Here is a 23,015-nt window from a genome sequence, read left to right on the forward strand (position 1 = left end):
GTGCTGGGGTGGGGTGGGGTGGGGGTGGTATGTGGAGAACACTGAAATGTTGGCTTTCTGTCTCCCCTCCCTTCCACAACCCTTTACTTGTTCTTCTCCCCTTCTAGCCTCCCCCACCCAGGCTCCCAACACCATTTTTACTCCCTCCCATGCCCGTCTCTACAAAGTCCATCTTTCTCTTACATTCTCCTCTTAATCGCTCCTCCTGCCTCCTCCCCCATTGAGCTTCTCTGTCCCAGACTGAAGATTCTTCTTCCTAACCACTGACTCTAATGTGATTGGCTGGCCGGCGACTGTAAGAGTTCAAGGGGGATGTAAGGGGGAGGAGGGCAATGAGGGGAGGGGTAAGGGAGATGGGATCCATGCTCTGAGGTCTTTATGTGATAGTGAAGATGCGCCTGGGGTACCTTGCAGGGGTACATGTATGGTGAGGCATGTGTGTGTGTGTGTGTGTGTGTGTGTGTGTGTGTGTGTGTGTGTGTGTGTGTTGGGAGCAGGGGTAGAGTAATGGGGTGGGAGGGTGCTGGGGCAAAGCAGACTTTGCCTTAATCTCTGGTAACCTTCCTCCATATCATGACCCCTACAGAGTTGTGGGAACAGGGTTCTGTTCTAGAACCAGTTCAGCAAACAGACGGGTTCTCAGAAACCCAGAAGTGTCCTGTCCCTGGTGCATCAGGGGTTCTGATGGAAACTCCAAACATGCTTATCAACCTGTACACCCCAAACGGCCTGCATAGAGACTATATTGGTTTTTTTGTTGTTGTTTGTTTTTGTTTTTGTTTTGTTTTGTTTTTTTTTTGTTTTTTTTTTTTTTTTGCTGTAGCTTACATCTTGCATCAGTCTCAGGTGCTGTGCACACACAATTTTTTTAAATGCAACTTAAAAGAATCAAACCTCTCTCTATGGGTTCTGTTTGCTCTGTCCAGTGAGTTCAGCTCCCTGTGGCCCAGGCTCCTGTTCCTGAGCACGTGAGCTCGTGTGCTCCACCCACCATAGCTGTGTGCTCCCGTAGCTTGTGATCAGCATCTCATTTGCCCTCAACTATCAGGCACACTGAGACAAGAGTTAATGCCTAGGGTCCAGCATCATCTGTGTTCTTCTGCACACCTTCTCAAGGACCCTACGGCCTTATCCCTGCTCCATCTCTCTCACCAAACCCACACCACAAAACAGGTTTTATCAAGGCGCCATCTCAGATTCATGGTCTCTCATTGGTCACTGGTCATGGCCACATTTGACATCCCTAAGACAGTGGCGTGTTTTCCTGGGGGTGAATCCTCCCTAGGATTGTACAACCTTCGTCTCTCCCACTCCCTTGGTCCTTCTCAGTCTTCCATGCTGCTGTCTTCTGTGATCTCATCTGCTTCTCTGTGCTAATTCCTCAGAAAGTCTTGGGCAAAGCCATACCAGCAGTGAAGCCTGCTACTTCCTGGGTACTGGGGGTCCTCGAACCCACATCACCAGCTTCTGCTATCCTTCTCATAGCTTCCATCAATCCTTTGCCTGGGTTCATTTTACAGGCACCTCAAAATAAACTCCGTTAAATCAAAATGATGATGTCAAACTCTGAACCGTCTGTCTGATGGACAGCTTCATTCTGCCATCCAAGCAAGAGCCTGACCCTTGTTCCGGTCTCCACCAAGGCTGATTAAATCAGTCAAGTTCTTCTCCACGATGCCAACTTAACTTTTCTTGCTACCCTCTCCATTACTACTTCTGCCTGTGTTTTATTCAGGTTCTGACAATTGTTCATCCAGGCTGGTGCCCTTGGGGTTCTTGCTTTATCTACAGCACTTCCACACCACCCTCAGTCCACTGTCCAAATGGTCTTTCTAGTGAGACTGCACAGATAAATTTAAATTTACATTCATTAAAAGGCAGTTTCTCCGGAGCTGAGGAGATGTCTCAGTGGCAAAGCGCCTGCTGTGCAAACACGAGAACTTGTGCTCAAATCTGTAGAGCCTACATAAAGATCCAGGCTCAGTAGTGTATATCTGTCATCCCAGTGTTCCCACAGGGAAATGGGAGGCAGAGACAGGAGAATTCCCAGAAACACAGGGGCTAGCTAGTCTGGCGTATGCAGCAGTGAACAACCAGAGAGAGACTGGGCTTAAACAAGGTTGAAAGTGGGACTGACACCTGAGGCTGTCCTCTATGTGCACCATGGCAAGTGTGTACCTGCATGCATGCAAGTACACATCTTACACACACACACCCCACACAAAACCCTACACACCTGCAGTTCTGTCTCTCATTCATTCAACTGCACTGTAACTACCTGCCCACATGACCCCTGGTCTCCTACTGAAAGCTGCAGAGAAAAGACACTTCCCTCACCACAGGATGTTGTGGAAAAAGTTGTTCAGTTTGAACCCATTGCCTTGACCAAGTCCCCAGAAGCTGCCCAGCCCTGCTGTTGGGTGTCAGACTCTCACATCAATACATCCACGTGGGTCCTGTGCTTTCCACACAGAAGTCAGATGAAATTCCAAACCCCTCAGCTTGGCATGCTGCCTCCTGCCTTACTGCCTCAATCATGCCCAGTGGCTTCTACCCCATCTCGTTGAACTCCGTGAGGCTCCACCCCTCCACTCAGAAAGGTGGTGCTCTCTAATCTCCTTTCTCCCTTTAGAACACCAGATCTGTCTATCTCTGATCACCTCAGTGTAACTCCAATGGGAAGCTTCTCCTTGCTTTTCTAGTCAGAGTTTGAGCTCACCTGTTTAAGATTTCATTGGCCTTTTCCCTTGCCATTTCTCATCCAAAATAATGTATTCATTCATTCACCACAGAAGGTTGAAAACGGCAGCTGTCCATCCCAGTTCCCCTCTCTGTGAGCATGTTCCTTCCATGACACAGGGGACTTTACAGATGTGATCGAAGATTGTGAGTCAGGAAGGACAGCTTGGATGGTACAGAGGGGCCCAAAGAAGTCACCGCGAGAGTCCTTTGGAGAGAGATTTGAGAGAGTAAGTGTGAGCAATGGGCTGTAAATGATGGATGCTGAGGTTATCGTGACACATCAGAGACGGAGAGGAACAGAAATGCAGGCATCCCTGAGGAGCAGAGAAGACAGAGGCAGATTGCCTCCCCAGGAGTCCTCGGAGGCAGCCCAGCCCTGCTGATGGGTTATAATGACAGTGCTGTGTAGATTGTGGCAGTTCACCACAACTACTGCTAGAAAGCTAAGCTATCTCCCTGAGCTGGATCATGAACATATTCCAAAACCCTTCTGTGGTGATTTGAATATACTTGACCCAAGGAGTAGCCCTATTAGGAGGTGTGGCCTTGTTGGAGGAGGTGTGGCCTTGTAGGAGGAGGTGGGTAACTGTGGGTGTGGGCTTTAAGACCTTCATCCTAGCTATCTGGAAGCCAGTATTCTGCTAGCAGCCTTCAAATGAAGATGTAGAACTCTGAGCTCTGCATGCACCATGCCTGCCTGGATGTTGTCATGTCTTGATGATAATGGACTGAACCTCTGAACCTGTAAACCACCCTCAATTAAATGTCCTTACAAGAGTTGCCTTGGTCATGGTTTCTGTTCACAGCAGTAAAACCCTAGCTAAGATGGATGTGTGCAGTATATGCAAAGCTAAACCCTACAGATATGCTATTATCCTCAAATTTGTATCAATATATAAGGCCCAACTTACAAACTAGGCACAACAAAAGAATAGCAGTAATAATTCAATATGGGTCTTAGCAACCCAAACACAAGACTGGTTTGATTGTTTGCTTGTTCCATTTCCCACTGTGATGTCTGAATGTCCAGTGTCACTCTTTTCACACTAGGGCCATGATTCAGTAAAACAGGAGTTACCAGGCTGAAAGAATTCAGATGCAAGAGCAATTGATCTGATGGCTAAACTGGTCACTGAGGGACTGAAGGGAAGGCAGCATATGCAGAGCATATACACCAGACGCAGGCTGATTGACAGTCTAAGATCCCCTCATTCTACTCAGAATATAATACAGCTTAAAACGTACACATCATTTACTTCTGGAATTTTCCCATCTTTCTATTCCGAGGTTGTGGTTGACCATGTGACTGGTCCCATGGAAGGCAAAAGTGTCCAGTGGGGGTGAACCTTCCTAATGCCTGTGTAGCCATCCACGTATTTTTACATGTCTGATGTCCGCAGTGGACACTTGTTCTAAGACAGATCTAAATTACCATAGTAGACCAGAGCTATCCTTGTGTTGAGAAAGGAGAAGGCAAGGTTCCTAGAAAATCAGAATTAGAAATCAGGGGCTACACTAGATGGGGTCCTTCCTTCTGCTGTGTACTGTTAGGGCTCCAGCCTGTAGATGATACCAAGTGACTCTGCATTATTGGTTTGTGGTCTGCATATGACCTGCTTTGGATCTGAGTTGGTTCGGGAGGCTGGCACACTTAAGGCTGCCACAGTTCTCTGGATGAGAAACAAGAAGAAGGGCAATCAGGGAAGAGACAGAGTGGTATTTAGGTGCTGTTCCAGAGGCAGAGTGGAGAGGGCTTTGTGATCAGTTAGATGCTGTGCACGACAGGGCAGATTCCAAGATGACTCGGCTCCAAGATGACTCCGAGAACAGATGACTGTAAGCTCAGTGCCTGGCACACGGTGGATAAGACGCGATTGTCTTGAATTGAATGGTGTGGCGAGAAGACAATGGGGCGGATGATCACTGGGAGGAAAGGGGGATGCCAATGAATATGAATAGTGGAGGGAAATAAATAGAAGAAAAGCACGTGTGTGCGCGCATGTGCGGGTGTGCAGGGGGCTGGAAAGGATGCGAAGCCTGTGCCCCGCTGGCCGCTATGATTTCTGCAGCTTTGCTTATGCTCGACTCCGTGAGCCAGAGCCGTGCTCGGAGAGTGAATTTTGAAAACTCTAACCACCTTGCAGATGCCAGCTTTCACAGTGGCAAGCTCACCAACTGTTGTGAACTGAAATGGTTGAGGGTGGGGGGCCGGGAAGGGGACAAGTGCTGTGGGTTCACTTTCGGCGCACTCCCGTGCCAACCTGAACAAAGACTGTACCCCTGTTCTTTTCCCTTGCTCCCTGCCCACTCATGGGGCAGTGCAAACCCCTCTAGGCTGGACCCTCCCCAGGAGCATGTGGTGGTAAATGTTCTGTCTATCAAAAGGATACAAATGATCTCTCCCCCCAGAGTGGCATACTGGTTCCACCACACTGATGGAGAGATGAAGGAAACGACACAGAAGAGGTCCTGATGGCCTTGCTTCCCATCCACCTTGTTCTGCTGTAGACCGTCCATGGGCCCACTAAAACCTGACAGGGGAAACAGTGGGTGGAGCAATCCTTTCCTGGGTTTCCAGACATCACTGTTCTACCCGTAACTGTGACTTCACAGACTTAGAAAGAGGGGAAGGTCTTACTGTCTAAGTCTAGACACTTTGGGTTGTACAAATATTCTTCAGCCTGGTGAATTCTGAGCCCCCCCCCCCCGCCCTCCACGTAACCGTGACCAGTGACTGAGAAAGAAGCAGAGATTTTCATAAATGCCTCCAGAGCCCCGTAAAGCCGTGTGGAAAGGCAGCCCCACAAGGCACAGCTGGGGAGGAATGAACATCCAGGATTCTTTCCTGTGCCTGGCACGCTCAGTAGGAGGCCACATGTGAGACCCAGCCACTGTCCGTCTTCACAGTCACCAGAGACATCTGCCACCAGAGACAGACCACAGTGGTGACCAGACCAGTCTCCCTGTTTTCATTCCATTTTGGATCCTAAAATTCAACTCTTCTATTGAACCAGGGCAGAGTTACAGAGCAGAGCCATTCTGTCATTTCTCATTACCTGGGAAGCTCTGTGCATCTTATCTCTGCTGGGCCAATTTACAAATCTTTATCATTTTGCAGTTTTCAGACTCTCTCTCTCTCTCTCTCTCTCTCTCTCTCTCTCTCTCTCTCTCTCTCTCTCTCTCTCCTCCCTCCCTTCCTCCCTGTCTGTCTCCCCCTCCCCCTCTCTCCTTGCCCTATAAAAAGAAGCAGCTAAACTCCACCCTATAGGACAGTAACAGACCTGTGTTCGCCTGCCCACTCCAAGCCAGGTGTCCTATGAAGTGAAGCCTCTGAAGCAGTGGAGAACTCGCCTCAACTCCCTGTTGCAGGAAGTGTTCTTCTCTCATCAGAGTTGGAAAAATCATGAGCAAGAGAGTAAAATAGCTTGAATGGGGCCTCTACTTCATAGAAGTTGGATCTGGTATTTAAACCCCCGACGTTCCACCAGCGAACCTGCTCCCCTTTCACATAGCCACCCTTAAGGAGTCATCTGAGACGAGAGGCAGCTGTCAATCTATTCCAGTCTGTAAAGTATGAGAGTCAGGGCCTGACTCCCTTGACTCCAGTCCCAGGCTCCCTCTTCTGCATGTGGGGCTGACCACTTAGAGGTATGGTCAAGGGCAGGCACTGAAAATGTCCCTGATAGCATAGCAATGGGGAGTAATAAGAGCTATTCTCAGTTAGTAGCTCCAAGTTCCCTATCCACCCGCAGAGACACAAACCATGTGTGTGTGTGTGTGTGTGTGTGTGTGCATGTGTGTGCACATGTGTGTGTATACACATGTGCATGTACATGCATGAGTGTGTGTGGTGTGTGTGCACGTGTGTGTGTGCATGCATCTGTGTATGCATGAGTGTGTGTGGTGTACGTGCATGTGTGTGTGGGCATGTGTGTGTGGTGTGTGTGGTATGTGTACATGTGTGTGCATGTGTGTATGCATGTGTGGTGTGTGTGTGCATGTGTGTGCACATGTGTGTGTATACACATGTGCATGTACATGCATGAGTGTGTGTGGTGTGTGTGCACGTGTGTGTGTGCATGCATTTGTGTATGCATGAGTGTGTGTGGTGTACGTGCATGTGTGTGTGGGCATGTGTGTGTGGTGTGTGTGGTATGTGTACATGTGTGTGCATGTGTGTATGCATGTGTGGTGTGTGTGTATGTGTGTGTATGTGTATTTGCATGAGTGTGTTCATAGGTGTGTACATGCAAGCATATAGATGGAGCTCAGAGGTTAGCACTGGCATCTTTCCACTCACGCCTTATTTCCATAAGTCAGGGTCTCTCATTGACTCTGGAACTCACTGATCCCTTGCTGGTCAGCAAGTCTCAGGGATCCTCCTGTCTGTCTCCCAAGCCCTAACATTACAGGTGAATCTTCCATGCAACTACTGTTTTCTGTTTGGTTTGCTTTGCTTTTAAGTGTATGTGGAGGATCCAAATGTGAGTCTTCATGCTTGCACAGCAAATACCTTATCAACCAGATTACCACCAATGCCCTTGTTTGTTTCTGAGATAGAGTTTTACTATGTAGTCTAGGCTGGCTGGGAGGTGCAATCCTCCTGCCTCAACACCCCAGGGTGTCAGCTCCTTTGATGCTTTTTCTATGCTGCTCTAGGTCAGATGAGATGATTTTGTTGTGCTTGCTTACTGAGCATCTCCTGTGGGTATCAGGGCTGAGCCAGGCACATTGTCTTGGGATCTGATGGAGGGCAGGGCATGAGATGCACCAGCTGTCTGGAGAGCAGGAAATGAGGTAACTGACCCCTGACTCAGGGGATGAAGGGCGAGCCTTCTTCTATGTGATATCTACCTCGGTCACTTAAAGCACAGCCTAGGCAAACCTTCTTGGCTGTCTACACCGACTTCATGAAGGGTACTCACTGCGGTCCCTACAATACAACAGGGCACATTCTGGTTGCCATGTCCTCAAATCCAAAGCTCTTTAAAAGTGTTCTTTGACCCTAGGGTGGAGCAAGCATCGTTCTGGCCTCACCCAAAGTCTTTGATCAGAGACCCTTCCCTTCCCACCCGCTGTGACAGCAGCACTTGACACAACCACTGGGTAGTCCAGATCCTTCTCTTCCTTATTAACTCACCATCTAGACCTTGGCCTTGACCTCAAGACACTCAGCAGTGTCATCCCAGCCTCCCTAAAGGAAAGCAACCCTACTGAACCCATGCAGGTGGAGACAGGCTCACCAGCTCTTCATTTCCAGTGGGCAGCTTTCTCTCTTCTTCAACGATGAGCATTCTTGGCCAAGTACTGTGTGTGACATATCTGTACATAATCCCGAACACCGTGCTCTTCCTGCGTTCTGGATAACTGTCACTATTTTTTATGTTTTTACTCCAGTCTTTGGCCCTAGCTGACTGAACGTCTTCACTCTGTTCCTAGCTTCTGCTGCAGATCTGCTTTTGCTTGGAGAATGTCTTCCAGACATACAGCAATGTGTGTGCCTGTCTGTGTGTGTGGTGTATGTGTATGTTTGGGGCGGGGGGTTAGTAGGACATCTGAGAAGTGGGATATTGGGGGTCCTTAGGGCTTGTGGGGAGGGAAGACTGTCTTTAAAAGAGTATAAGGTGCTTCCCCCAAGGCCTGGAGTAAACTTCAGAGATGGTTGCTATGAGATCCTGAGCCTGCCTTCACACAGTGTCTTTGGCCTTCTATCCTGGGTCGTCTCTATCAGTCTCATGTTTCTAACACTGTCTACCATGAGGTGATGTCAGCAAGCTAACTTTTGGGGGATACAAACAATACCCATAACATTTCAGTAAATCTTTCTGACCCCTTACAGCCCCTAGGGGACCCTGGCCTGTGGAACAAATGCTGACTGGAAGCATACCCCCTTTTAGACTCCTTCACTCACCAAGGCTTCTTTAGCTGTTGAGTGGGAATCAGGCACCAGGCCTGCCTGCCTTCTGTGATTAACAAGAGTTAGAGGATTAAGTGGGAAATATGGGAAGGGGCCCAGGCTTCCCAGAGAAGAAACGAAGCTGTATAAATCTAAGGCAGTTACAGCCCCCCGGGGAGGGGCTTCCAGAGGGCTCCTTCGCATTGGCCATGGCTACGTGTGCCAGTTGCCCAGTCCTGTTCCCTCTTGCACATTTAGGCTTCAGACCATTAGGCTGAGAGAAACATGCACACCCCTTGAGGGAATTTAGTCACTAGGTCCCTCCTCGACGCCCACAATTGCAGACTCCAGGAATCTCTGAGCATCTCTTGGAAGGGACTTAAAAGTAATTTAGCCCAACTGCCAGGGTATTCCCTTGGTGAGCAGTCAAGGGGGGATACAAGATAACAGTGCGGTTAATTCTCCATTATTTGGACATAGAATCTTCAGAGACAGAGAGTGAGAAATGTGCTCATTTGGATGCGGGAGGTTGGGGCTCTTTTCTTATCTTTTCCCTTTCCAAGCAAAACAACCCCCTATCACTCCGGCGTCCCTCGGAGAATGGATTTTAAACTTTTGAAATCACATAAATCGAACCCACCTTCATCTAACTAGAGTAGATGCAGGCTTCGTTTTCCTTCCAAAAACTTTTGGCGATTCCCCATTCAGGAGGGATCGACGGCGGCATTTGAAATCAGATGACAGAGAATCACTCTCGCTGGTATTACCCTTCAGCTACATCCCAGGACCGAGAGGCTCCGCTAACTGCTACTGCCATAATGACTAGCAATCACCGTGCCATCGCTGAAATGAATTAAATTATTAATTTCAATAGCACCCCATGGTGCGTTTATAAATCCCACCATCTGGGGAACATAAATATGGAGGGCCACATTCTAAACTTGGAGGCATGGTGCTGAGTGCCAAGGGCTGTATCTTTGAAGGCAGTAAAGATTTTTCAAGATGCTATATGTGGAACACCAAGCTGTACCATTCTGAGAAGGCTGTCCCTGGGCCTCGATTAGCTTTGCCATTTATCTGAGGCTCTGACAGGAGCCCTTTTCTTTTTTAACTGTTTCTTATTGCTAGACCCAATGAGTTAAAAGTCTTTATTTAAGAAGGGTATAAAATGGGGACTAAAACGAGACCGTGACTTGACTGTTTGATCACCCCCCCTCCCTGTCGAGTTTCCTCTCATCTACTCCCGAAGTCTCTTTTCCTCCTCAGTAGCTTCAAATATATAGCTATCTGTGTTAGCATGTGACCCTGAGCCAGCTATTCTTAGCTATTGAATATTTTCCAGATCTGTCCAAAACATCAAAATAATTGTTCCTAAAGAGAAGGGGATAGAAGATCTAGGATTGGTATTTAACCGACTCGTGTGAAAGATTTAATTCTCCTTCCTTCCGTGGAACCATTTGACCAGATGTTGGGGTTCAGGGACCTTCCCTGTTTGCCATCTGTGACATCCCCAAGGGCTGGTGAGAGAGGGCCACTTCTAAAGAGCACATGTAAATGACTTTCTCAGAGCCTGGCAGGGGTACTGCAGGCTGCCTTCCCCTAATATGGATTGCCAACTCAAAGCTAAGTCACAGCCCAGTCTTCAGAGGGTCACCATGTCACAGAGTCCTCTGGCTCACAACAGCCTGATTTCCAACACACAGGCTTCCGTACCAGACCAAGGGGAGGGGGGATGCAGTGTTTGCTGCATGGCGAAACATTTTGAGCTTTGGGGCGACCACACAGCTCTTGCCCTGTTTTCTGTGTGGCTAGGGCTTTGCTGCAATTTTCTGTCTTAACTCTTCTATGGTGGGGTTCAGTGTTCTGAGGTCCAGAGCTTCTCCGGGGCACACAAAATTGGTCATAGTGTAGCTGGAAGACTCAATCAACGTGCTCTGCAAATCACTGCAAAAGCCCCACCATTTTTGTGCCACAAACAATTGCTCTTCAGTGATCAAAAAAAGAAAGCTCTAGAATGTGAAAGGTAAGGAACGTGTCTGAGGATGAGGTGTTTCCGGTGCCTGCCTTATAGGTGGGTTCCCTGTCATTTCCAACAGAGGGGAGCATCAGCATAAGCGGTAGACGGTGACACAGAGTCCCAGGAATGGGTGGGTTTTGTGCCCAATTAGAGTTTCATTTCTTTGCAATGTGGGTGCCTGCCTCTTACATCACTTACACAAATTAGCCTGCTACGAGCCCTGTTAGCCCAAGCAAATAAATTGAAGCTGCACCCACCATCGATTTAAACGAAAACTTGTGATCTTCATGGCAAAGTCCTTGCCCGCGGCCCAGCCTCCCTTTTCTGCTCTGCTATAAAATCAATGTACATGGAATTTGAGGAGCTAATCCTTTGGGGACTTCCATGTTCTGAGCTTATTCATGACTACGAAGGTCCCAAAGTCAGTGATTTATGCACTGTAGACACGGCTCTCCCCAACCTCTGCTGGAGTTAGTAGACTGGAATAATTACAGGCTAAATAACGATGATAAGAAGGAAATGTACTGTGGTTGGAGTTAGTGGGCTGAGAAAACAAATGTTCCCAGTCCCAGGAGAATCCGTTTGCTGCAGTAGAGGAGGAAAAGACAGAGGCAAAGAGATCTTGTCTTGATCCGAATGAGTTCAGTAGCTGGGAGAAACCGTTATCACAAGAAACATGATAGGATAATCCAGGAGGGCCCTTCAGCATCCTACTTGAGGCCAGTTCCTGTGGTGGGAGGTCACTCGATGGGCATGGTTGTTGAGGTGAAAATCTAGAATGTCCACTGCTGTGCACCCAGGGCAGCTGCAGCCTCTGAGCCTGGAAGAACCAATGGGAGTGTGCATTTGAACTTGAGTTCACTTCCTAAGGAGGGACACTCTTGCTCCAAAGAATTGAGAGGCTCCCTACCCAAAGTAAACTGTAGTTGTTTGGTGTGAGCATTAGCATGACTCTCCTTGGCAATTTCAGGATGTGATGGCTGCTGCTGATTGTCAAGTTGACGTGTCCTAGAATCATATGAGAAGGGAGTCTCAATGGAGAATTATCTAGATTAGGTTGCCCTCTGGGCACATCTATGGGACATTGTCTTGATCAGTGGGCAGACTGCTCACTGTGAATATCACCAGCCCCTAAGCAGGAGAATATGGATTGCATAAGAAGACACAGAGGGTGCAAAGCACTAGCAAACATGCATATATGTTCATTGCTTTCTTATCTTGACTGTGGAAGTAATGAGACTAGCTGCTTCAAGCTCCTGCCTTGATTTCCCCACAACAATGGACTATACCTAGAGCTGTGCACTACATTTGACTGGGTGTGTTATCACAGTGGCGGGAAATAAAAGTAAGTCACAGGGCTTCTTTTATCTCAGGGTGTCCCAGGACCTCACCCTAAATAACCAGTCTTATATATTTCCAAGCTGAATCCTCCAGCTTCCAGCTCAAGGGTCCTTGCTTAATGATGGAGGGCCAGTACTCAAACAGAACCTGGTAAGCACAGCTCTCTCTCTCTCTCTCTCTCTCTCTCTCTCTCTCTCTCTCTCTCTCTGTTTCTCTGTCTGTCTCTGTGTCTGTCTGTTTCTCTGTCTGTCACTGTCTGTCTCTGTCTCTGTCTGTCTCTGTCTCTGTCTCTCTCTCACACACACACACACACACACACACACACACACACACACACACACACTCCCTTGAATCTCTCCCTGATAGATGCAGTGACTGACACTGTCCTGTGGTAAATAAAGAGAATAGAAGAGACAACCCTCGTCTCATATGGTGCCAGCGAGCAGACTGGGGAGAAAGATGCCCATGAAGATGCCTGTGAAGACGCAAAAGCACACCAGGGACGCCTTCAAGGACAAGTAGCATAGAAGAGATGTTTCTTAATTCTTGGGCAGCATGTAAACAGCCTTCACCCCGGGAAGAGAGAATGCCTGTCTGAGTTTAGAACACCAGCTCTGAATCCACTCAGCACTTCCTGTTCAAGGGTAAATGCTTATCCTAGCAACCCTCTTTCAGGGAAGGGTTCTTTATAATAAGATTTGATGGCCAATTTAATTGACCCCCGAGGCCACAGGATAGAGAAACAACAAAGCTCTGTAGAGAATTATTTAAGGAAAAGGACACAGAACTCTAGAGCATTCACGATTCCATCCCACATAACAGGGCTATTGGAAGGTGTGTGCAATTTAGCAGACATCGAAGTAAGAGCTTTGGGAGGTATAGTTTTTATGTTTTAATAGTGTGTGTGTGTGTGTGTGTGTGTGTGTGTGTGTGTGTGCGTTTTATGTGTGTGTGAGGGTAGGTGCTCGAAGAAGGCAGCAGAAGCTGTTGGATTCCCTGGACCTGGAGTTTCTGGTAGTCGTGAACTGCTTGGTTTGGATGTTTAAAACAGGTCTTAGATCACCTGTGTGAGCATTGCACACGTTTAAGCACCAAGCCATCTCTTCACCGCCAAATAAGATCTTTACAGGACTCACCTGGCTTCCTACAACCTCCATTTCCTATTCGGTTGCTTACCCCTCGAATTAAGCAGGGCCAAGGGGAAGGAACCTCTGTCCAATCAAGGACAATTTCCATAGAGGACAATTGGATGAACTTTGTCAGACGGCAATATGCTGGACATCTGGAGAAGTAAATGAGTCCCTGAGGTGGGCTCTGGCGGTGTGTCCCCAGACTCACTATACCCAGGACAGCCACTCTAACACACACAGAGAGCAGAGATGTTCAACTCAATCGTCGGTCAGTGCCATGGTGTTTGAGTGACAGCCCTTGAATGCCAGCCCTTCATTTAGTGTGGGTCATCTCTAAGGCTCCAAGAGCCTTCCAGCAGGGCTTACAGCTGTCTCCCAGTCCTCACTAGGATCCTGCCTCAGTATCCCATCACTGAACAGTGTGTGATGATCTCCTAGCTCTCCTCAGCCCCTGGGACCAAATTCTATACAAACTCAGTGCTTCCTACTAGTGTCTGCTAAGTCCTGAAGCCCCTTCACCCTGCACAGTCCTGGTCACCAGCCCCTCAGCAGGCACGGCTGGGCTAGATTAGAACCTGACTAGATGTTGTCCTGCTAGCCGTATAGACAAAGGGTTGGCTCCCATGCCACCCTTGGTCCTGTGCTGCTATCAAGTGAACACATCATGTGTCCCTTCTAAAGATGATGGCTTGCTGCTGCTGGCCCAGAGGGATTTGCTAGGGTTGACCAACCTGCTCTGAAATCTTCAACCTTTAGAATCAATCCCAGGGCCTGGTTCTTTAGATTTTCCCGGTCTTCGGATGCAAGGGATGAAACTTTTTACATTTTTCCCGGCCACTGGGCACTCGGACCTGAAATGGGTGATTAGACACCACTGCCAAGCTCTCTTTGGTGCCACTCAGGGACTGGGAGCAACCATCCAGTTCCCCCATACCTCAGGGCTCTCCAATGCCTGAGATTTTTACGTCACGTGACTGGCACCACGCCCTATCCACCACCAGTGAATATTTTAGCGGCTGGACCATTAAAGCACTCAGGGGCTTGTCTGAACAGCACTGATCACCTTTTTGGTTCTTTGGTGACAGCTGACCAACAGATGACCCAGCTTCCAAACCCTCTTAGAACGAGGTTCCTTAGACTGCTCCTGACAGCAGTTCCCCGGAGTCATGTTCCCAAGAAAATCATTTCTGAAATGCAGACAGGTTGAAGTGGCTTCTTGGGAAGGTGCCTTTAGAGACAACATCTGTGCAGGCACGAAGGCAGAGCAAAGCATCGGCGATGTGATTGCACCAGCAGCAGTAGCAGGCCATGCCGCGAGGTGCCCTGGAATGGGACATACCTTAATAGGCGCTCCAAGCTGAGATGGGGCACAGAGGTATCAAGCCTCCCCAACAAATAGTCATTAGGTACCAATGGAGCACAGGGAGAAGGAAAAGCCCCTAGGACCTCACTTATAGTCCACACTGTTGCCTGCAGGGTGGGGTCTCCTCGGTCATGAGAAAAACAGGGCATTGTCCCCCAGCATTCAGCATGGCTCTCCAGCCCAAGGCTCTACGTGCTTCAGTACCTGTACAGAGCCTTTCTGTCTTAGCACACCCTGACAGCTAGATAACCTCCTGCTAGACAGCCCTGCCTTGCAAAGTCTCTAACACCTGTAATAGTGCCCAGATGAAAGGCACAGTTTTAGTTTATGTGCCTTCCGGAGTTTTTGCAGATCCACATTACAGCAGTCCCGGAGGCTTAATGCTAGAGCAGAGTCTCCATCCGTAGTGAATTCTTGGAGCAGCACTCTCAGGGCTCATCACCCTGACTTAGATAGCAGTGTCTGGTCACAGCTCAGTCCTTTCTTTTTTAACTGTCATTCTGCCATCCTTGTAAATTGTTATGTAACTTTGCATTCTCTACCCACATCAAGACTAGGATATTCTACCTGACAAGGCTTGCTACATTCTGGATGGCCCATCTCCTTTGACATGTCTCTTCTCTCACAGTTTATGATGAAGACGTTGCTAGGGTATGGTGGTATGTGTGTTATATGGTCCCGTTCTGTACTTCTATCTACTTATCAGTCATACATAAAATAGTTCTGTGTGAGTGCATGCATGGGGAGGTGTATGCATCTGTGTGGACGTATGTGAGCCTTTTCTGACTTTCTTCTGATATCCATCTCTCTGCTCTGAAGCCCTATGGCCTCTGCAGATACATGAACACAAAAGTACCCAGCAATTAGTAAGACTTGTTTTCTCTTTTTGCACTAAAAATAATGAGTCCTTAAGGAAAATCTCAATTCCTGTATTCCTGTGAACACCTAGTGATTTCCCATTTGGTCACTGGCTGATGTAGAAATTAGAGAGTGGCACTTCCCTGGCCAGAAATGCCATCTGATGTAGCAGCATTACCTCTGTTGTATGCACGAAGCTAAAGATATGTTAAAACTCACACTCAGCATTCTGTCCATCAACCTAGAAATGCTCTATACTGTGAAGAATTTGACAATACTTGTGCAGGATCATGAATTATTAGTTGCCACTTCAAAGGAGTTTCACTCTGGAAAATGCTACTCCCCTCTTTGCTTGGTGGTCTGACCGAAGTGTGCTTCGTTGTGATGTCCCTTTCATTTAGAGCAAGGCCTCTCTATATCATGCTAAAAGTCCTTGAGTACTCTCTCAAGCACAACTTTCTATGAACAAGCCTCAGGACAAACCTTGGGCTTACCACATGCACCAAAAGATCTGCAGCAGTCTGTGGGATTCTGGACTTCCTCAGGCCAAGGGCTGGAGAGCAGAGTCATTGACAAGCCCCACTTCGGAGATGTGCCCTGGATCTTACAGCTAGTCCTGTCTCACCCTGTGCCTCATGGATGCAATCAGAATTCCAACAGCAGTCTTTTCAAGGGTCTGTACCAGCTCATGCACCACCTTAGTGCTGGTTGACCCCCGGCTCTCCTGGTACTGAACTCAGTGGGAGATTACAATAAAGATTCCTATCTCACACCACTGAACTAACTCCCTCCCCTTTTCCTCCCTCGCTTCCTCTTTTGCTCCCTCCCTTTATTGTGCATGAATATGTGTGTGCACATTTCTATGTAAATACATGCGTATGTAGGTACACACACAAACATATGTGTATGCATGTGAAGGTCAGAAGACAACCTTGGGTGGAATTCATTGGGTGCTTTCCACCACTTTGATTTAAGACCTGGTATTTAATTGGCCTGAAACTTTACCAAGTAGGCTAGTCTAAATGGCCAGTGGACTCTAGAGACCCACCTGTCTCCATGTCTCATCTTCCCATTCTGAGATCACAATCTGGGTTCTAGGGATCCAGACTCAGGTCCTCACACTTGTGATGCAAGGGCTTTCCTGACTGAGCTGTGTCTATGCCCTCCCTAGCAAGCCATAGTCCAAGTTCTTGATCCACCTGTAGGACGAGACCTTTTCAGGTCGGTTGCAGAATCTGTCCCTCCCAGCTCTACTGCAGTGGTAGATTTATTATAGAATGTCTTCATTCTCAGGTTGCCATGGGATTTCACATACACTTCATTCTATCCTTGGCTATGAGTGCAAATGGCATTGAGCCTCATGTGGGCTCCTCTTAGTACACATTGTTAACTTGACAACCAAGAGCTAACGTAAATGCAGGAGGAAGGAGGGGAGCAGCCCAAGGCTGAGCCTGTGAAGGCATCAGAGCATTGGGGAGTCACATGGGAGGAGTTCAGATAGGCTCTAGGATTAAGCTAAGGGAGGGGAAGTTATACAGGTACAGGTTGAGGTAAAGCCACAGTGGTGTCGAGTCCTTACTCAGGCTGATGTGGAGGGCAAGTAAGGCATGGGCCCAGGTACGGAGTCAGTGCAGAGGCTTGCTCTGTCTACAGGAGAGTATCTGGAGACTCTGAGAGGATGCCTGCAAATACAGACAGAAGTAAGTCCTGTGTGCAGCCCGCCTTTCCCTAGACATGCACACACAGATTTAGCCCTTTGTCTGTCTTGATGAAGACCTATGCTGGCTGTATCATGCCTCTCTTCTTGTTGTTACACAAAACTACCATAGAGCTGCTTTTCCTATCGGTTTCACAGATAGATGATCCTCTCTTACACAGATGACAGCAACGGTGGTTTATGATTTTTTCCCCTATTCTTACTGTCATGTAAACCCATCTTTTTATACAAAGAATGCACGTTATGACTTCTCTTCTGTATATCCCAGTTGCTGGCATCTCTACTCTTACACGCTGTGAACAGAATTAAGTAAAATAAAGGTGATCACCCTACTCAGCATGCAACTTAAAACATGGGATGGCATACTTCTGAAAGTTTCTGCTTAACCTTTTCAGGTCTTAGTTGGCCCCAGGTTAATGGGACTGTGAAAGCTGAGTGGATGGTGCAGCTTCCGTCTTCATGAGCACCTGGGTACCAGGACTCAAGTGCCTGTGTAAACACATAAGATGGCTAAGTACTTCCTGGCTGTGCCAGCCAGATAGACTCTGGGAAGGAGTACCCCAAAACTCCCATGACTTAAAGCAACAACGGTTGATTCCTTGTGTTCTTTAAGATCTAGAGCTGGTGATGTGGAGTCTGTGACTCTCTACTCCATGGAAACACCCCAGGGGTCCAGAATGACCCCTTCTAGTGTTAGCTTCTCAGTAAGAGGTCCAGGTTTGCCTGCACTGGTGCTAGTTGATGGCTATAAACAATGGAATGTTTTTGGAGAGTTCTGTTCGTTCATGTTTTGTTATTGTGGACTGCTCACACTGAGTGTAACTGATTTCAAGGTGTAGAGCGGTGCCTCTTTCTCTGTTGCTGGAACCTGAGGAGAATGGGATCTGGGCACCCACGAATCGGGCTTTACTATGGCTTCACCGTTGGTCATACTATTGCCTGTTCGTAGGTGGTGGGAGGTGAGGGGAAGCCCCATATTACGTTGCCTCGTGTGGGGAAGAGTAGAGAATAGGGGAAGTGGGTGAGTCACCAAAATCTCAGACAACTCCCCAGGGAGGAATGTACTCTAAAATACAGCCAGCCGGCGGTCGGAAAGTGTAGATCACTGTGGAGGGGTCAAATCTAGTCTCTGAGGATGGACTCTTCATCTTCTCAGGGCTTACCTTAGCCAGTGAGAACAGAGTGGAGCTAACCTGCTGCCGTCGGGCACGGCTGTCTCCTTCCCCCCACTGTGGATGTCGCTTGAGTGAACTGTCCAAATGCTACTACACATTCTTGTCATCACCATGCCAGTCATCCCATATGTGACCTTGTTGGCTTTAGCTGAGACTATGGCCCATGGCTAGAGAAAAGCCCTGCTCCTGGTCCAGGGATTGAGCCACCATCTTGATTTCCTTAGCATCATGTCCTGACTGACCCTGTCACTACATCTCAGCATCTTATCGAAATAACCAACATCTATAAAAACATTAATCAGATGTAGTTATGCACATGCGTGCGCACACATGCACACACATTCACGTACACATGTACACACATGCATGCATCCTAAACAACTATGTATGCATATTGTGAGGGTGACTGTTGTCAACCTGATAGAATCTAGAATCACCTGGGAGATGGGCTTTTTTGAGCATGCCTACAGGAGACTGTATTAATTACATGAATTGAGGTGAAAAGATTCACCCACTCTGTGTGGGACCATGTCCTAGGTGGGAACCTGGACTGTGCACAGGCAAAGAAAGGGGTTTGAGCAGCAGCATGTAGGTGTTGTCTTCTGTTGCTTGTTTATGGGTGCAGTGTGACAAGCTGTTTCCTGCTCCCCTGACTTCCTGGCCATGGTGGACTGTTCCCTCAAATTGTGAACCAGAGTAAATTCTCCTCCCTTAGGTTGTTTTTGTGCGAGTATTTTATTCCAGTGACAGAACCTAAGGACCTATGACAAACACACACACTGAGGCCTACACAGACACAACTCCCTTTCAGGACACTGGAGGTTATGCTGAAAGTTTAAAATCCACTTTAATGGAGTCTTTTCCTTGTAAAAAAAACAAGTATGGAGATCCCCCAGTCATAGAGTTTTACAGTCAAACACACGCTTTGCTCCTAAGCAGAACCTCCCTGGTCAAGACCGGTGTTGTGAACTGGATCCAGAGAGGACGCCGGGGATGGGACCTCAGCTGCAAAAGACCTAACAAGCCCCTGACCTGACAGCTCGAACAGAATGAACAAACACCTGCACACCCCAAAACCCTCACCACCTTTCAGGCTGGGAGCACCCTGACTATGGTTTCTGTTCCTTTGAGCCACACAAGGAAGGGCAAGATCTTGGAAAACTCGCACGGAAGCACAAGTCTTGACTGTCCCATCTCAGTCATGTCCCCTCAGAAGTCAGCCGCCTGGGCTTTTCTTGGCCCAGGTGAAGAGGTGACTTCCCTCTTTTGAGTCAGTGCTCATAATTGGGCTGACTGTTAGCCAAGGTGGGGAGAAAAACAATGCTAATGAGGTCAGGGGTTCAAGGCCCACGTGGGTCAGTTAGTGTTCTTCTGTTCTTTGGCTAAAAGTCTATATCCTCCATGAATACCCAGTTTTGCTGATGTCAGTGGGGGAGTGCGGAGGGCTCTCCCTGCAGCCCTGCTCTTCCTGTTAAAGAAAACAAGACCTTGCATTGATGATGACATCTCCAGGGCCAGGGACTATGTACAAAAGCAGCAGGGAAAACAATTGCAGGTTTCATTCCCCAATGGTGGCCAGGAGGCTAGAGGGATGGACTAGCAGTTACAAGCCCGGTACCAGCTTGGTCACCTAGTCTAAGGAGAACGTAGCAGCAGTGTAATCCTCATTATCCTGAAGTCCTTCTTTTATTTCTTAGCTGCCAACGTTAAACATTTTATCCACATTTGTGTAAAGACTCGAATAGTTTGCTTCAAATCCCTTCTCTTTTTCCTGTCTACGGTATTCCCTGACATGATTTGAATAACAAAGGTCTCAGAGGAGGCTGGGAAGAGCCCTGAGCATTCCAGACAGATTGTGAACTGGGATCCAGTTACACTTGGAGTCATATATGGTTCATGATTCCATTCTGCAGCTCTGGCTGGCCTAGAACTCACTATGTAGACCAGGCTGACCTCAAACTCACTGAGATCCACTTGCCTTGGGTTCTGGGATTAAAGGCATGCACCATCACTCCCAGAGGAGTTAAGACTAGAAACAGTCACTGAGTAACACTAACCCAGCATGTACCAGGCCCTCAGGACTTGAAAGACAAAAAAGAGGAAAAGGGAAATGGTTCTAAGAGCCCTGATCCCTAACAGAGAGAGTGTTAGCAAAGCTGCCACCACAGCAAGGACACACAGCAACTGTCTCACACCAAAATACCCCCCCCCCCCAGGAATCAAAGCGTGCCTCATCCTGGCCCTCACCTGTGGCAACCAGGAGACCTCTTGAGGTCTGGCTTCTTGCACTTAGCGAGGTAGCTGTGAGATTCCTCCATGCTCTTGTGTGCACCAAGAAAATAGCTCAGCATTTTATCCTGTGGACTGAAGAGAGCTTATCAAGCTTAAGGGACAGTAGGGCTTTGCCACACAGGGTGACTGAGGGTTCAGAGTGGGGGGTGGGGACTAATGCCTGCCGGTTCACTGCAGTGCCAGCACGCTGGGATGCTCCATTCGTGGTAAGGCTGTGCTCTCATCAGCTCTATCTTTCCTTTGCAGGCCTCCACTTCAGCTGTCCATCTGCACAGAAGGCTCTTTCGCCATCACACCAAACTACTCACTCACAACTCCATCACTTCCTGTCAAGGGACAGCCCCTGTGTGGACCTGATACTCTTACCTTGTCACCCCAGTCACAGCCTTCAGTGAGTGAGGAAGCCGTGAGCTACACCTGGCCCTTTATCAGACCAACAAGACATCTGTCTGATGGGTGGATGGGTGGGTACACACCTGAATGGATGAATGTTGTCATTTCATCTCTAATCCATGGTTCCAGTTGGATGTTTCCTCTGAGCATGGCCCAATGCAGCCTCTTAGACACCGCACACGGATGCCTGCTCCTTACCCTGCTTGCCGCCAGCCAAGCGCACGTTGCATGTTTGACAAGTTGGATGCCGAGTGGAGAAACTTGAATGCTTTCATCTATTTACTTTTACCACATGCCATAGAAATTAAAAATACATTGTACCGCAAGTGCTGTATTTAGTGTCTCCCTTTAATTACATTCAAGTGTGTTGCTAAATAGTCTTGAGGAAACCATAATGACCAGCTGTTCTACCCTTTTCCCATATGTCAGAGCTGGTGTCTGAAATCACATTCTGGGACGGGAAGGTTGTATAATTAGACAGTGTACAGTTAACACTTCTAGATCTCCCCCTTAAACTGTGGGGCCTTTACACTAACATATTGTACGATTCTGCCAGTTTGGCACAATACAATTAAGTGGCTTGCCAAAGAGCGAGGAGACTCTCTCAGTACCATCAGCCGTGCGATGACAGCGGAAAGTGTGTGCACTATGCAAGATTCAGTGTGCTCAGCTGACAAATACACTTAGGAAGGAGGACTTTAAATTTTTAATGTCCCCTCACAGTGCCATTTATCTCGTTAGAATTAGACGTGAAAGTAGCTTATTTTTATGAGTCCTTTCAAACAAAGAGGTATCACCCAAATACCCAGCATCCATTTAAGAAAACAGGATGTGACTGAAAATCGCCGGAGTTGGATGAGAAGACAACCTTCCCTATGGATTCTTGTGGGGGAAATGGGATTCTTTTTCTACTGCCAAACCAGAGGTGGAAGATAAGAGATGATGGACAGATATAAATAACTGACTGTTGGGGGGTAACCCGCTGCTCCCAGCCGTTGCACCTCTCAGCTTGGAGAGTCACCTCCAACCATAGTTATACCTCACCTGATCAAGTTCAGCAAGCTCTTTGATTTCTGAAATACAGACAGACATCAAAATAGAAATATAAAATAAAGAGATGTGTTCTTACACGTTTCTCTCCCGAGGAAAATGCCCTTGACGGCTGTCCTAAGCCATGAGTCAAAAATGCAGCTCGGCTCTCACATCAACATGTCCTCAAGAATAGAATCAACTCGTGGCCAAGGCTCTCTTCAGCCCTAAAATAACAATCACTTTTTGAAAAGCCTGAGAGAGGGAGCAACACTCTCCCGAGAAGACCGATTTACAGCATTTTGTCTGTACAGTTTGAATCTCCGGTGACTTATTTAGATGTAAGCGCTGAGAGCTGTAATCGTTTTAAATCTTGCTTTGTGGCCTGAGTTAGAATGCTGTTCAATTGATATTCAGAATAATGGCAGCGGTGTGCTTCTTTGAAAGGGACCTGAGCACACTCCAGTGCTTTGGGAAACAGACTCGCCAGAGGGTTAATCCACATTTAGAACTTGCATTAATAAAAACCCTACCTTGCACCACAGGGTGTGCAAACGACTTCATTTTCTGAATGTTTTAGTTCGGCGACAGGGCTTCCTTTGTCCTGACTTGTAAAGGGATTTAAAAGTTGAGCTCCTATGGCCATTCCGCACTGCCCCTTTTGCAGAGCCAGAAGCTCACAGCTTACAGGTGTGAGGGTGCCTATTGTGTGGTGCAGACCTGCATCTCCAGGATACAGCCCAGGGGTCTTGGCCAGTGATTCTATCTTGATCTTGGTAACTTTAGCTTGTGTTCCCAACCAACATCCAAAGTGTTGTCTACTTTCCTCCAGCTTTCCTCAAGTTTGGTTACCTGAACCCAACAGGTGTGTGTGTGTATGTGTGTGTGTGTGTGTGTGTGTGTGTGTGTGTGTGTGAGAGAGAGAGAGAGAGAGAGAGAGAGAGACAGAGACAGAGACAAAGAGAGACAGAGAGAGACAGAGAGAGACAGAGAGACAGAGAGACAGAGACAGAGAGGAGAGAGAAACACACAGAGACAGAAAGCAGAAGGCTGTTTTAAAAG

At 47.8% G+C, this 23,015-nt stretch overlaps 1 long non-coding RNA gene across 4 annotated transcripts; it reads left to right on the forward strand.

The window, feature by feature from the left end:
- The first annotated feature begins 15,824 nt into the window (after window positions 1-15,824).
- On the forward strand, window positions 15,825-22,511 carry LOC120096347 (uncharacterized). 4 transcript variants are annotated; one of them, XR_010057144.1, is made up of 3 exons: window positions 15,825-16,568; window positions 17,001-17,047; window positions 20,778-22,511. It is a non-coding gene; the product is annotated as an uncharacterized LOC120096347 (long non-coding RNA). The 4 variants fall into 4 exon arrangements; XR_005492743.2 differs by having other exon boundaries at window positions 15,851-17,047; window positions 20,778-20,922; window positions 21,054-21,250; XR_010057143.1 differs by having other exon boundaries at window positions 15,825-17,047.
- Window positions 22,512-23,015: the final 504 nt, after the last annotated feature.

This window comes from Rattus norvegicus, chromosome 13 (assembly GCF_036323735.1).
Source record: "Rattus norvegicus strain BN/NHsdMcwi chromosome 13, GRCr8, whole genome shotgun sequence".
Classification (NCBI taxonomy): Eukaryota; Metazoa; Chordata; class Mammalia; order Rodentia; family Muridae; genus Rattus; species Rattus norvegicus.